This window comes from Polyodon spathula, chromosome 3, assembly GCF_017654505.1.
Source record: "Polyodon spathula isolate WHYD16114869_AA chromosome 3, ASM1765450v1, whole genome shotgun sequence".
Classification (NCBI taxonomy): Eukaryota; Metazoa; Chordata; class Actinopteri; order Acipenseriformes; family Polyodontidae; genus Polyodon; species Polyodon spathula.
The window spans coordinates 18,055,029-18,067,842 of record NC_054536.1 but is presented as its reverse complement, the minus strand read 5'-3'; positions in this window follow the sequence as shown (position 1 = coordinate 18,067,842).

Genomic DNA, 12,814 nt, shown 5'->3' with positions numbered 1-12,814 from the left:
CAAGCGGTTATCCAAAGTGGCTTCCTTAAAGTTCCTTAAAGGCATTGTTATCCTGCCATAGCTTATGAAGAACCTTGGTATCTCAAGTTTCACTATATATGTAGCTGAGAGTTGTTGTGACAAAAAGAAATCCAGGCGCAGCTACATTTTCTGCTAACCATGTAAAGCTGAATAATACAGTTATGTAAGAAATAAAAGGTATAATTAAGGAAAGTTCTAATTAGAACTCTTCAGCTCTGCAAAACTTACCTAAATGCCGCACTCTACTGGTGCATATCAAACAAAGGGCATGTTTAAGATAATCATTAGGTAACTGTCCACTTAAAGGTAAAGTAGCTGGCCTAAGGATTCATTACAGGCTGTACTGTGAAGATTAATTAATTAATGCCAGGACAGGCCTTGCATTGCAGGTGTACAAATCGGGCCAAATGATTGAGCGTTTGCACCAGTCATTTGTAAAATAGAAAACTAACTGGAAATGGTACAAATTGTACACAAAATAACAAATGGAACGCTGGAATATTTAGTGAATTTGGTCCAATATGTATTTAATCTCCGGCTAGATAATTGACCACTAGGTGACCTGAAGGCTTACAAATGTGTGCAACATTTTTAAAATGCATTTTTAGATTAGATTTTGGACCTGCTGCTGTTAAAACAAGCTTTAAGATTATAAAGGCCTGTTACCTTTCAGAGAGCATCTACCAGTGGGATAAGGATCGCTGTTCATGGAACTGTGTGAGTCTGTGAGCTGTGTAATTTGTAATAAAAAGGTTCTTTGGCCTAGCAGGTATTTCCTCCCCCATTTCTTTGCAGTAGGAACAACAGTCAGAGACAGCCAATACAGGGGATAAATGTGCATCTGTTTTCCACACAGCATTGAAGTTTAACAAACGATCTGTGGAAAAAACAAGCCTTCCCTAATCCTGCTTCTTCACCACAGAGGCAAATGCATTGTTAAAAGATATTCTGAGGCTTTCAGAGGCCTAAGTGCTCCCTGGACCTCTGCTCTAATGATCCACTGCAATATCTCTGTCACTTCACTCTGCTCCAGGTAACACCACAACAACAAAGGAACAGAAAACAAGCCACCTGAGACTGTCAAACAGGACTGGTGCCAATTTTCAAATGCTACATTTGTATTATCTTGTGGCTTGTATTTTAAAGTGATTGTAGCAAACAAAACTAATTCCATAAATCTTCCCTGTCATGCACTTCTGTTTGTATATATCCATTTCATTTGTATATAGGTATCTAGTAAATAATATATATATATTATATATATATATATATATATATATATATATATATATATATATATATATATATATATATATATATATATATATATATATATATATGGTACTACACAAAGTTAAATAAATCTATTTCTGCAAGCCATGCTTTCAGTTAGTGTTGCTCTTGTCTAGGTCATTATTTTATTATTTGTTTATATTTAGCAGACAACTTTATGCAAGGTGACTTACAGAGGTCATGTCACCTGAAGTGTGAAATTGTCCCCATCTTGTCAAAAGCTTCTTTTCTCTCAGTAACTCAGTAACTCTTAACATGCATGGTGGTGAAATGACCCAGGATGTGCAAGTGTAACATATCTCCTGAGAATAATGCATTGAAACTGAGAACTTTCTTTACTCTAATGATATCGGACAGCATGGTTTAAAATGAAGACAGGCTTGCTATACCATGTGTTTCTTTTAAAACTGCACATTTGAAACAGGTAAGATTCATTGAATCGTTGTGTTGACTGCAGCCTCTTTAATTAATGTTTCATTTCTAATGGGGTTCTGTCTGCTCTGCTGGCTGGTTCTTCATTAAAGCCTTCCTGGAGTATTTGGGGTGAGGCAGGGTAGGTTTCTAATAGAGGTTACACTCATCCTCATTGAGATTAAAAAAGCATGTGTCTTTAGTAAGTTATTAAATTCCCACCAGTGTACTCTATCTGAAACAAAACTGTCTTGAGTAGAAAAAAATGATCAGATAAATATATGGAGCCTATTTCAAAGTTAACTGTTTCTTTTACATGTCTTTCAATGGGGAAAGTTTACAGCGGACTAGAATCCCTATCCATTTTTAGCCATCACACATCACATGTACCAAGTTCTTTTGCTGACCTAATAAGGGCTAGTGCTTGCGTATCATTTTTATTTTTGTTTTCAAATAGATCTGTCTGTGATCGGGTCCAAAACTGCATTCAATACTCCAGCAGCGATTACTGGGATATTGTTCCATTTATTTAATAATCTAGATAATTGGGAACAGATAGACGTTTGGTTATGATAACCATTGGAATATATATATACTATATATATATATAATATATCTATATATATATAATATATATTATATATATATGAATGGTACTTACTGGTTAGACGAATGACATAATGCTTAGACGATTATTAAGATTGTCAGTATAATATATTCCCCTCTTCATTTATCAAAGATTAAATGAGTCAGAGGTGTACATCAAATTTTTTATTTAATTAAATTCCTTTTGGACGCTGAGGAAAATGAAGTAAATATAATATGACTCTGTGATGAGTCAAAGGGGTTTCGGTCTGCAATTCAGCCTCCCAACAGTAGAAGGCATCAAACCAACTCGGGACTTCCCTTACCAAGGTCTTGTGACCATGACAAAAGTCATCTTTTTGAGGGGCGGCACCTTGGTGAGGGGCGGAAGTACGAGTATGTAAATTCCAGCCACTGGAGTCAAGTGAAATTAAGGATACCTGTCAGTTTGGGATTGGTGATCCACTGACTACCGGGGCGGGGTTTTCATACTAAAGGGAACGTGCTACTGTGTTCGGTGTTGGTCCTAAGGAATAGAGGCGGGGGAAAAAAAAAAAAAAAATTAATAAAATTTTAATTTTTACATGTAAATCACTGTCTGGAAAATCCATTTTTACTCACACGCCTCACAGACTCGCCCAAGGATATTGGCATAGGTATGCATGCTGTAATAATGTATTCAATAATGCGTGATTGTTTTCTGGAAACACTCCCCTATACACACACTGTTTAATGATGCACTACAACATTAATGTTGTAAAAAATGTAACAGAATTTTAACAGAGAGCTTCTCATGATGGCTTATTCTTACACCAATATGTAAAGGTTTAATGGCTGGTTTCACAGACCCTGATTAATGCTAATCCTGGACAACTCAATGATAATTTAGGTAAGGAAATCCAAGATTAGAGCTAATTAGCATCTGTGAAACTAGCTGTTTAAACATGTTGAATCCTAAACTTCATTGTTCACTTTAAAGATTAAACTTCATACACTCACAGAATTGAGCTATGTGCCGTTTCCTATAGGATACTAATAATCAGTAAGGTAAGGGCAGTGTGGTCTGGATCAGCACTGGACAGTGGCCAGTGATAGCAGAGTGAGGCAGCATGATCAGCACTCTGGACAGTGACCAGTGATAGCAGAGTGAGGCAGCATGATCAGCACTGGACAGTGATCAATGATAGCAGAGCGAGGCAGCATGATCAGCACTCTGGATAGTGACCAGTGATAGCAAAGAGAGGCAATATGATCATTACTCTGGATAGTGAGCAGTGATAGCAGAGTGAGGCAGCATGATCAGCACTGGACAATGACCAGTGATAGCAGAGTGAGGCAGCATGATCAGCACTCTGGACAGTGACCAGTGATAGCAGAGTGAGGCAACATGATCAGCACTGGACAGTGATCAATGATAGCAGAGCGAGGCAGCATGATCAGCACTCTGGATAGTGACCAGTGATAGCAAAGAGAGGCAATATGATCATTACTCTGGATAGTGACCAGTGATAGCAGAGTGAAGCAGCATGATCAGCACTGGACAATGACCAGTGATAGCAGAGTGAGGCAGCATGATCAGCACAGGACAATGACCAGTGATAGCAGAGTGAGGCAGTATGATCAGCACTCTGGACAGTGACCAGTGACCAGTGATAACAGAACCAGACAGCTCTCACTGGTAACTGTCCAGAGCACTGATCATGCTGCCCTCAAGAGGCTGACCAGTGAACTCAAGGCTTCTGTTCAGTCTTATTTGAAATCAAGGTTAAAGGAGGCACTATTTAATTTGGTAGCATGATACAGTAAATTCACACCTATTTATGGTATTTAAACAGCTGTGGTCATCCAGCAACAGTTCACATGAGTTCTAGATGCTTTGTGTCTGGTGTATTTGGTCAGTAATGTGTTTTCTGATCTTCTGTTTACTGTTAACACATGATAAGAACATATGAGAGTGTGTAATTAATCATTACACAGTATTCAATAAGCAAAAGTAAAATTGCAATTACTGACAGAAAAAAAAGCTTTTTACTGTCACCACTATGTTCTTTTTCAGCAAAATGTAGTGTAGGCAGCGAGTCATTTATGGACCAGCAACAATTACATTTTACAGCACATACCCTAAACCGCTATACTGCTATGCATGTAATTATAGCCATGCTACTGTAAATGAAAACCCTCCTCACATTGTAATTCTAATGCTATACATCCACAATTGCATTGGCCTAAATGTATCTGAAACATAAAGAAAAGGTTGTTCAGTAATCTATAAGTATTTACACAATTCATAGCATCCACTACACTTGACAGATCGGCCAGGTTTGTGGAAAATGTTGCAGCTGCACTGCTCTGTTAATCCACTGTGCAAAGCATATTGTTGTAGGAAAACTGGGTAACCACATACAGGTAATGTGGTAGAGTATCAAAACCATCCCTTCACAGTAAACCAGAAATGCTGCACATCCTGTTATGGTTAGAGACTGTATTAATCTATCACAACTGGACAACACTGTTAAAAAAGGAGAAAAAGAAATCAATCTGTTACATTTTGTATTTAACATGATTCATCTAAATTGCTATAAAACAAATGATCCACAGCAGTAGTCCAGAAAGTGGTCTTTGGAAATTATTCTCAAAAAAAAAAAAAAAAAACGGTGTCAAAATGCAGAATTGTGAGATGGTTGAGACTGACTGCTAGTTTCACTGATCCCAATTAGCACTAGCCTTGGACTGCTTTACCTAAAATACCAATAGTATTGGCTGGTGAAACCAGCCATAAGAGCCCAGGGTAGCAGAATGTACTGTGCTTTGCATGAAGAAGAAGAGGGTTACCTGCTCTTTCCTTTGGATGGGTCCTTCTTTTGAAATGACATTGCTGTGTATACATCATCATCGTCTTCTGGATTGCAGGGAGACTGTGATATAGAAAAAGTATTTAAAACCGTCACTGTTTACATAAACACAGAGGGTCCCACATAACCATGCATAGCAAATAAACCAGCCTTGTGAGGGATAACCCATTTGCACAAGTGTATACTACATATTTTTAATCCAACCCATGTACTGTATGTAGACTGGGAAGCAGATCATGATCAAAACATTAGAATGCATCACATTGCGTTGTTGCAATGGCATGCTCTTCTTATTTTCTTTCTTCTGAAATGACATGTCCAAGTATACATCTTCCTGGAGATCTCCTCTGGGTGGCTGTAGGCACAGAAATGTGAGTCGTGACTCTTGCATTCTTGTTGTGCTATGATTGACCACAGTCACCCAGCTTGTTACCATGAGCAAGGGCCTCTACCACAGACAGATGCACAAAAAAAAAAAAAAAAAAACTGAAATGCGCAGGTTGGTTTTCTTTGTTCAGTCTTTGTCTGTTTTTTCCTGTCCTACTACAGACCACACACTCATGCACATTACAACCACACTGATAAACTTTAATAAAAGAAAGATAACATAACATCCGAAACTGCTGTGGTCTCTTCAGTATATAGTGTGTGTGTGGGGTGGGGGGATAGATGTAGATCTCAAATTAGATTGTATCTTGTTTGTCTTGCATTGCATCTTTAACCACACTGTCAAAGCATCTCTCAGTACATTGTAATTGCATATGTAATTGCACAGTAATTATATGTAATTACACAGTACATAGTAATTACATGCATAGTAATTGCATATATAATAACATAGTAATTGGATATTTACATAGTGATTGCATTTTAAATACACAACCACATGTGTAATTACACTATACTTACAAAACATGCTAGCTACTTCTAGTATGTTTCATTTTGTAAATAAACATGTTGCTGCATTGTTACTATACAGCCAGTTACTACTGTGTTAGTGCAGTGTAACTACAGTGTAATGTAAACTGTGATCTATTCTAAATGCAATTACAAGCACATATTTAGATGTCTTATTTTCTTTTTTCCTTCTTAAAAAGAAATTGCTAAGGTAAACTAACTTGTATTTTGGTGAGTTAATATCACTTATAACAACGTGTAACAATTTTTTTTTTTTTTTTTCCTGGGTAGTAAGTGTTATTTCCTAATTGCTTATGCCTCAAAAGTATAGAAAATGGCTATTATTCCTCATAAACTTTGCTTTTGTGACCAGGACAGTGATATTTCAAAATATCACTATTTCCAATGGGAAAACGGGCAAATGTGCGTCTTTTCGTTCACGTAAAGTCAGAAAAAAACAACATATGAATCCAAATTAACATGTATTTATACTAAAGTAATACAAAAATGACTACAAAAGATTTAGAAGTGAGTAGTTTTTCGGGATTTACTATTATACTTTATTTAGTCATTTTATTTTGAAATATCACTGTCCTGGTCACAAAAGCAAAGTTTGTGGGGAATAAAAGCCATTTACTATACTTTTGAGGCATAAGCAATTAGGAAATAACACTTACTACCCAGGAACAAAAATTGTGTTACATAGTGTAATTTGTCTCTACTAGTCAGTATTCTAGAATTATAAGAATACAAATTTATTGAGTGACACTAGAATTAATGTGATTGGATAACTAATTAAAGGTGGAACGTCTGGTTAGATATAGGGAATAAAAGTTGCAATTATTATTGCTTAACTAGCTGTACTAGGCTGTATCCAGGCAATCACTTGTCATCCAGTGTCTCCTCCTTCATGACACCTCATGTAGGACTCCTTTCTGTGCACTTATATTTAATAACACATTTATACATTTATTCAAAATAATGTTCCTATTTTTATGCACCATTAAATTCAATAAGCTGCACAGATACTTTCTGTAAGGGGAAAGTTTGAACAGGATTCTTGGATTGCAAAAACAAATCCAGCGATGAATGTTGCTTCTGGGTCTTGTAGAAATCAAGTTGAACAAAAGGTGATGTCCTTTGTCCTTCCAAAGCAAAGTGACTCTGTAGACCCGCCTGAGCAGTTTTGAAGAATTTAACTTGAAGAAAGTTGTCCAAAGTACTTTGTCTTCAAGTAGATATAGGATTATTTTCCCAGCAGTTACTGGTTTAGTCATAGTTTTTAAGTTGCATTTTTTTATTAATATTTATTAGAAAAGTCTTACAATTACCAAAACAATGATCTCAGTATTTAGCTTTGTGAATGTCTTTTTTCAGAGTTTCTGGCAAAAATGTTTTTTAAGTTCAAGATTTAAATCTCCAGGAAAAAATGGGAAGGTAATTCAATACATCACACAAGTAATCATTAACATCCATTGAATAACCACAGCAGAGCTGGCAATTCAGTCTTTTTACTTGCCCAGTCTCTCAAATATAAAATTGCCACAAAGTGTTCCCTACATTTTACACTAGACTTCTGACTGGTTTGCAACTGGTTTGCGACTTTTGCGACAGGTACAACACTTTAGTACATCTATCCCTAAGTGTTTGAAGCTTGGTAGTAAATCCAGAATGGTTATTGTGGGTGTCTACCCAGACAGTCTACAAGCATGTTGTTATTTAGAATGGTAATTAAGGTTAATTTACACATTATGGTTATAGAATAATAAATTAAATTAGTAAATTAGGAAGAACTTTTATATTTAAATATATTATAAATGTTTTTTTCCTTCCACCTACGTAAAGCAGACGGGATCGGCTACACATTTAATGCTGTTCTGTGTTGCCTGTGTTCTGATAGCTGTTCTTCATCACTATTGTGGTGTATATAACCATTTCATCTGAGTCCTTGGGAGGGTGAAAAAGAAGAGTCATTTGTTAAACTCGGTGTTTATTTGGCTATGAGTAAGTCTCCCTTTATGTCTGTCCAAAGCTATCAAAGTTTTGAGTGGAGTACTTTCAATCAATCCATCAATATTTAACTTGTATACCGCTTTTCAAAGTGGATTACCATCACAAGGCTCTTTAGAAGATACAGCAAAAAACAATGCATAATACATTAAATACAATGAAAAACAAAGCATAATACATTAAATACAATGAAAAACAATGCATAATACATTAAATACAATGAAAAACAAAGCATAATACATTAAATACAACGAAAAACAAAGCATAATACATTAAATACAAGGCTAGGATGTGACAATTCTAAAACATTGTGGATACGTATGTCATATACAGAATCATAAGAAGATACAGTGACAGATCAGAAGCAGCAGAGCCACAACAGCTAACAACAGATATCAGGCTTAAAGTGCATGGAACGCAAGAGAGAGTAAGCTGTGAACTGGTGTTTTAAAAAATCTGGCAAGTAGCTACAGCAGCTGTAAACAGCTAACCTAAAAACATTTATGTGTGTCAAATCTGCTGTGGCCACATATTTGAATAACTAGATGAAGATATTGCTTTATTCAAAACACAACTTCAAAAAGCCCAGAAGCATACCAAATTGTTTAAATAAAATTTTAAAAATCGTTTAATGGGATTCAGTGGCTGTTGCTAATAAAATACAGTGGTCTCTGCCTATAGGACACCTCTTGAGAGCACTTCGGTTCAGGGAACAACCTTGTGGTGAAACACAATTTTCCTATTTAAATGCTCCAAATAAAGGAACAGGAACTTAGCTTAAAAGACACCTTTTTGGCACTATGGTAAGGCAATTGTCCAGCACAAGTGGAAATTAATGCCCTGTTCACACTAGCATTTTTATACCGGTATCGTTGCGGAACTGTACCGAAAGAGTACCGAAACATTTGTCCAGAATGGAGTTCTTATCGGTGTCAAAATTAGTGAGGGAATATAAAAAAGCAAAAACTAAATAAAACAAAACAAACAAACCAAACAAACAAAAAAAAAAAAAAAAAAAAAAAAACATGCATTCCCAAAGCCGCGATGCAAGCCCGCTGTCTTTGCAACCTCATGTTTTTAAAGACGGCTGATTGTTTTCGTTCGTTTCGTCCTTTCATGTTCTGCCCGTCTCTTCATAATGATTGAACACCAAAATAAAATACTGTAAATGGACAGGACGGCAAAACATGCTGTATTACACAACAACAGATCAATTTCTAACAAATGTGACAGCGGTCGTCATGAAAATGAGTTCATAACCCAAAGACTGTCGATTTAAACATACATGAATGTGGACAGGTATATCGCAACTGTATCGGTACTGTACCCTTACTGAAAAGTCAGTTAGGACAGAAAGTTTGTAGTACCGGTATATTCTGTACCAAAACAAACTGTACTAGTACCGTACAGATACAAGTGTAAACAAGGCTTTTGTTTCAGCCATAGGTGTTTTGTGTGCTTTTTGGAGTCGATTTGTGTAATTAAATCATGGTTTACAGGTGGACGCTCGCATGACACTTGGTGCCTGCTAGGCTTGGTTGAGGGGAAGGGCAGCAAGTGATTGGCTGTGCTGGTCCTCAATCAGCAGGTGGGCGGGTCTTGACAGAGTGTCTGTCAATTTAAAAACATCTGGTAGAGATCGCTTGGGACGACTGCAACGCCATGCTGCAGAGGGGCGCTGCGTATACAGGAGGAGAGCGTCCGCTCTGCAGGAATGACAGATATGCAACCCTGAAACTGCAAGCGGTGCTTGTGAAGGCAATGCCCAGCCAAGGCTGTATGAAGCGGCAGGAGTCATTGCAGGAATACTGGCTCATAAGTAGGTTAGTTTACGGGATAGTGATAGCGAGGGTTACGTAGTGTAGCAGGTTCTTGCAGGGACGCCTCATTTACAATGCTAGCGCACGCCCTTTGTGGCACCTGTTATTTGTAATTTTTGATGTGTTTTATTTTGCCTTTTGTACAGCTTGCTTTATGTGTCCTCTATGCGTTACCATCGCTGGAAACGTCACATGACCCCTTTTGTTTATTTACTTTCTTTTGTATTAATAAATCCTTCGCGCCTGTGCGTTTCAACTCCATCTCCCATGTCTCTCTGTATTGCCTTAGCAGCAGCTACCCACACACGTGACATGGGCACCCTGTCACAGGCACAAATAGCCTTTAGTTGCTAACCAATTAAAAACTGATTCAGTACTGATAACTCATAATCAAACTTTGATTGCGAGCGGTGAGATTATACTACAGATAATAATTTAATTAAAAAAAACATGGTATGTGGTACTACACCAGGTTAAAAATCTCTGTTTGCTAGCTTTGGTTTTAGACTTGCACTTCCTGGGTTATTTCACCCATCCCTTCACTGGCTTCTTTTCTGTCTATAACCAATCAGCTGCTCCCCCTACTGACTGACATGCTTTCAGCCTGTAACATGCTTTGACCCAGAAGAGCCTGCAGGCTTAAAAAAAATAACAAAGTACAGCAATAACAAACTTTTTGGAAGGCAAGGCAAGCAAAATGGGGAGTGTATTTAACTTAGTGTAGTACCAGAGGTCTGTTTTATACATGTGTGCTAGAACATTTGAGACCTATATAACTAATGGAGGTGAAAAATTGCAAGAGAAGATCATTGGTGAGTGAATGTTGTACAGTGAAACTGAGGAGGAGGAAATTGGAGATCGCTAAATGAAAATAATGAACACATAAACTCCCATGGAGTTAGGTAAAGCCAACCAATTAAAGACACAGCTAGTCTGGTTTTACCTCCCTTCAGGGTTTACAGAACACGTTTGCTATACCTCCTGTTTTAGAGTTTTGAATCCTGTCTGTTTTGATATTTATTCCTCCTGGGTTGTAAATCATCTGGACAATCTTTCAGACGGGGTGTGCTCAATGTCAGAAAGAGGAACATCATTGTGCATCAGACCACGCTTCGTCAAACAACAAGGCTGCTAGCTTTCTGTTCCCACAATAACCACTGATATTCAGAGCATCTGTGAAAGCATCCAACATAATCTTAAATACCTATGTGGTGTTGGGGTTAAGGTTAAACAAATACTGTGAGCACACTGGACAGCAGTTGTGGGAGTGTGTTTTCCAACAGTCAACTCACCATATAAAACAACAAGGAATTGATCAAGTGGGGTACATTTAACCTTGTGTAGAATATTAGTATGTTCTGAGTCTAGTACAACATTGTAACCCACTCCAAGAAATTGATAGTGTTTAGATATTGTTTGGAAACCACAGTGTAAGCAGAGGTCACAACGTTCAGCTTTACACAGCTTCAAGACAGGCATTTATTAGTGCTAGTGGTAAAAGCTACCCGAATCCTCTCCTGACGACAGACTTTAACTCAGCTTTCTCCCAGAACACCAGGTAACTGACCATTATCTGATTGAAGTTTATAACTATGTACTACATTATTGCTGTAAGTGTGTAACTTTTGAATATTGGAATCAATAAATGGAAACTTAGTAACATATCAGTTCGTTTCCTTACAGTGGTACAAATCTGAAAGCTTAATGAATACATGTGCTATGACAATACCTCCTTTTCTTGCAGTATGTCTGACATGACACCCCCTGTCATTGGCATGTACACACCTTCCTCTGCATCGCTGCCAGACTGTACAAGAAGACAAAGAAGAAGTAAATGCAAGCCAATGCTATTTCTGATCACATCGGCTCACACTGGCCTTTATATGATCGGAAACAGCAACTCCACATGGGACTGTAGTTATGTGTGGAAATCTATGTCCTAGGTGCGGGACTGCCAAAAACCGCCTTCTTATTTAAAAAAAATGTACTGTTGAAAGATTCCATCGATACAAAAATTGAATTTTTACCAAAAAATGTAATAAATAGATTTTTGCATTGTATTGTTCTTGTGGGGCCTTGTTCTTCAGAATTGACCCTGCTGGATATGCAGCATCCTCCTTAGGTTACTCTGTGTATGAATATGAACAGATGAACTCCCATGGAGGCACACTGGGCTGGGATTTAGGTTCAGCCAGCCAATCAAAGACACCGCTCTCTGTATCTAATTGTTTATATTTACACCTGTTTTGTATGTTTTTTTTAACTCTTCAATTACATGTATTTTCAAATTGGAGGTCCCTTAAAACTGGGATATTTAAGTTCAACAAAATGTAACAGGGCGACGTGGAAAATCCAGCCCTGTATTACCTCATTTGGAAATAAACTCAGTGCACAGTAATATACAGGATGTGGGGAGAGCTTAGCTTGGCTTGCCATAAGCTCTAAGAATCTGAAATTCATTTAAGAAATATTACCTTATAATTGGGTAGAGTTTGTGGGTTTAAAATGTTTGGTATTTAATTTTAATATTTTCAATACGTCACCGCAAATACAACAACAAAAAAATGAATATTATATTACACTGACTTCTTTGTCGGGTGTCAGTAAATAAAAGAATGACACTTCTAATAATGACAGGGGAGTCACAGATGACGACTGGAGTTCGATAAGAAACATTTCTTTTGTTTTTGCATTACCCAACATGTTATCTGTTTATCCTGCATGCAAATCCATTTCTTCTTGAAGTGCAGCTCACTGTAATATTTTTAAACAGGCTAATGTGACTTGTGTTTCTTATGTGTGTCTCATCTCATAAGCTGACCATCAATTTATGGAATATTATTTTACTTAGGAGCACATGGAAGTCATAACAGATGATGGATCTTACAGTGACTCTGCTCCTCCTGTGGTCATCACCCAACTTCT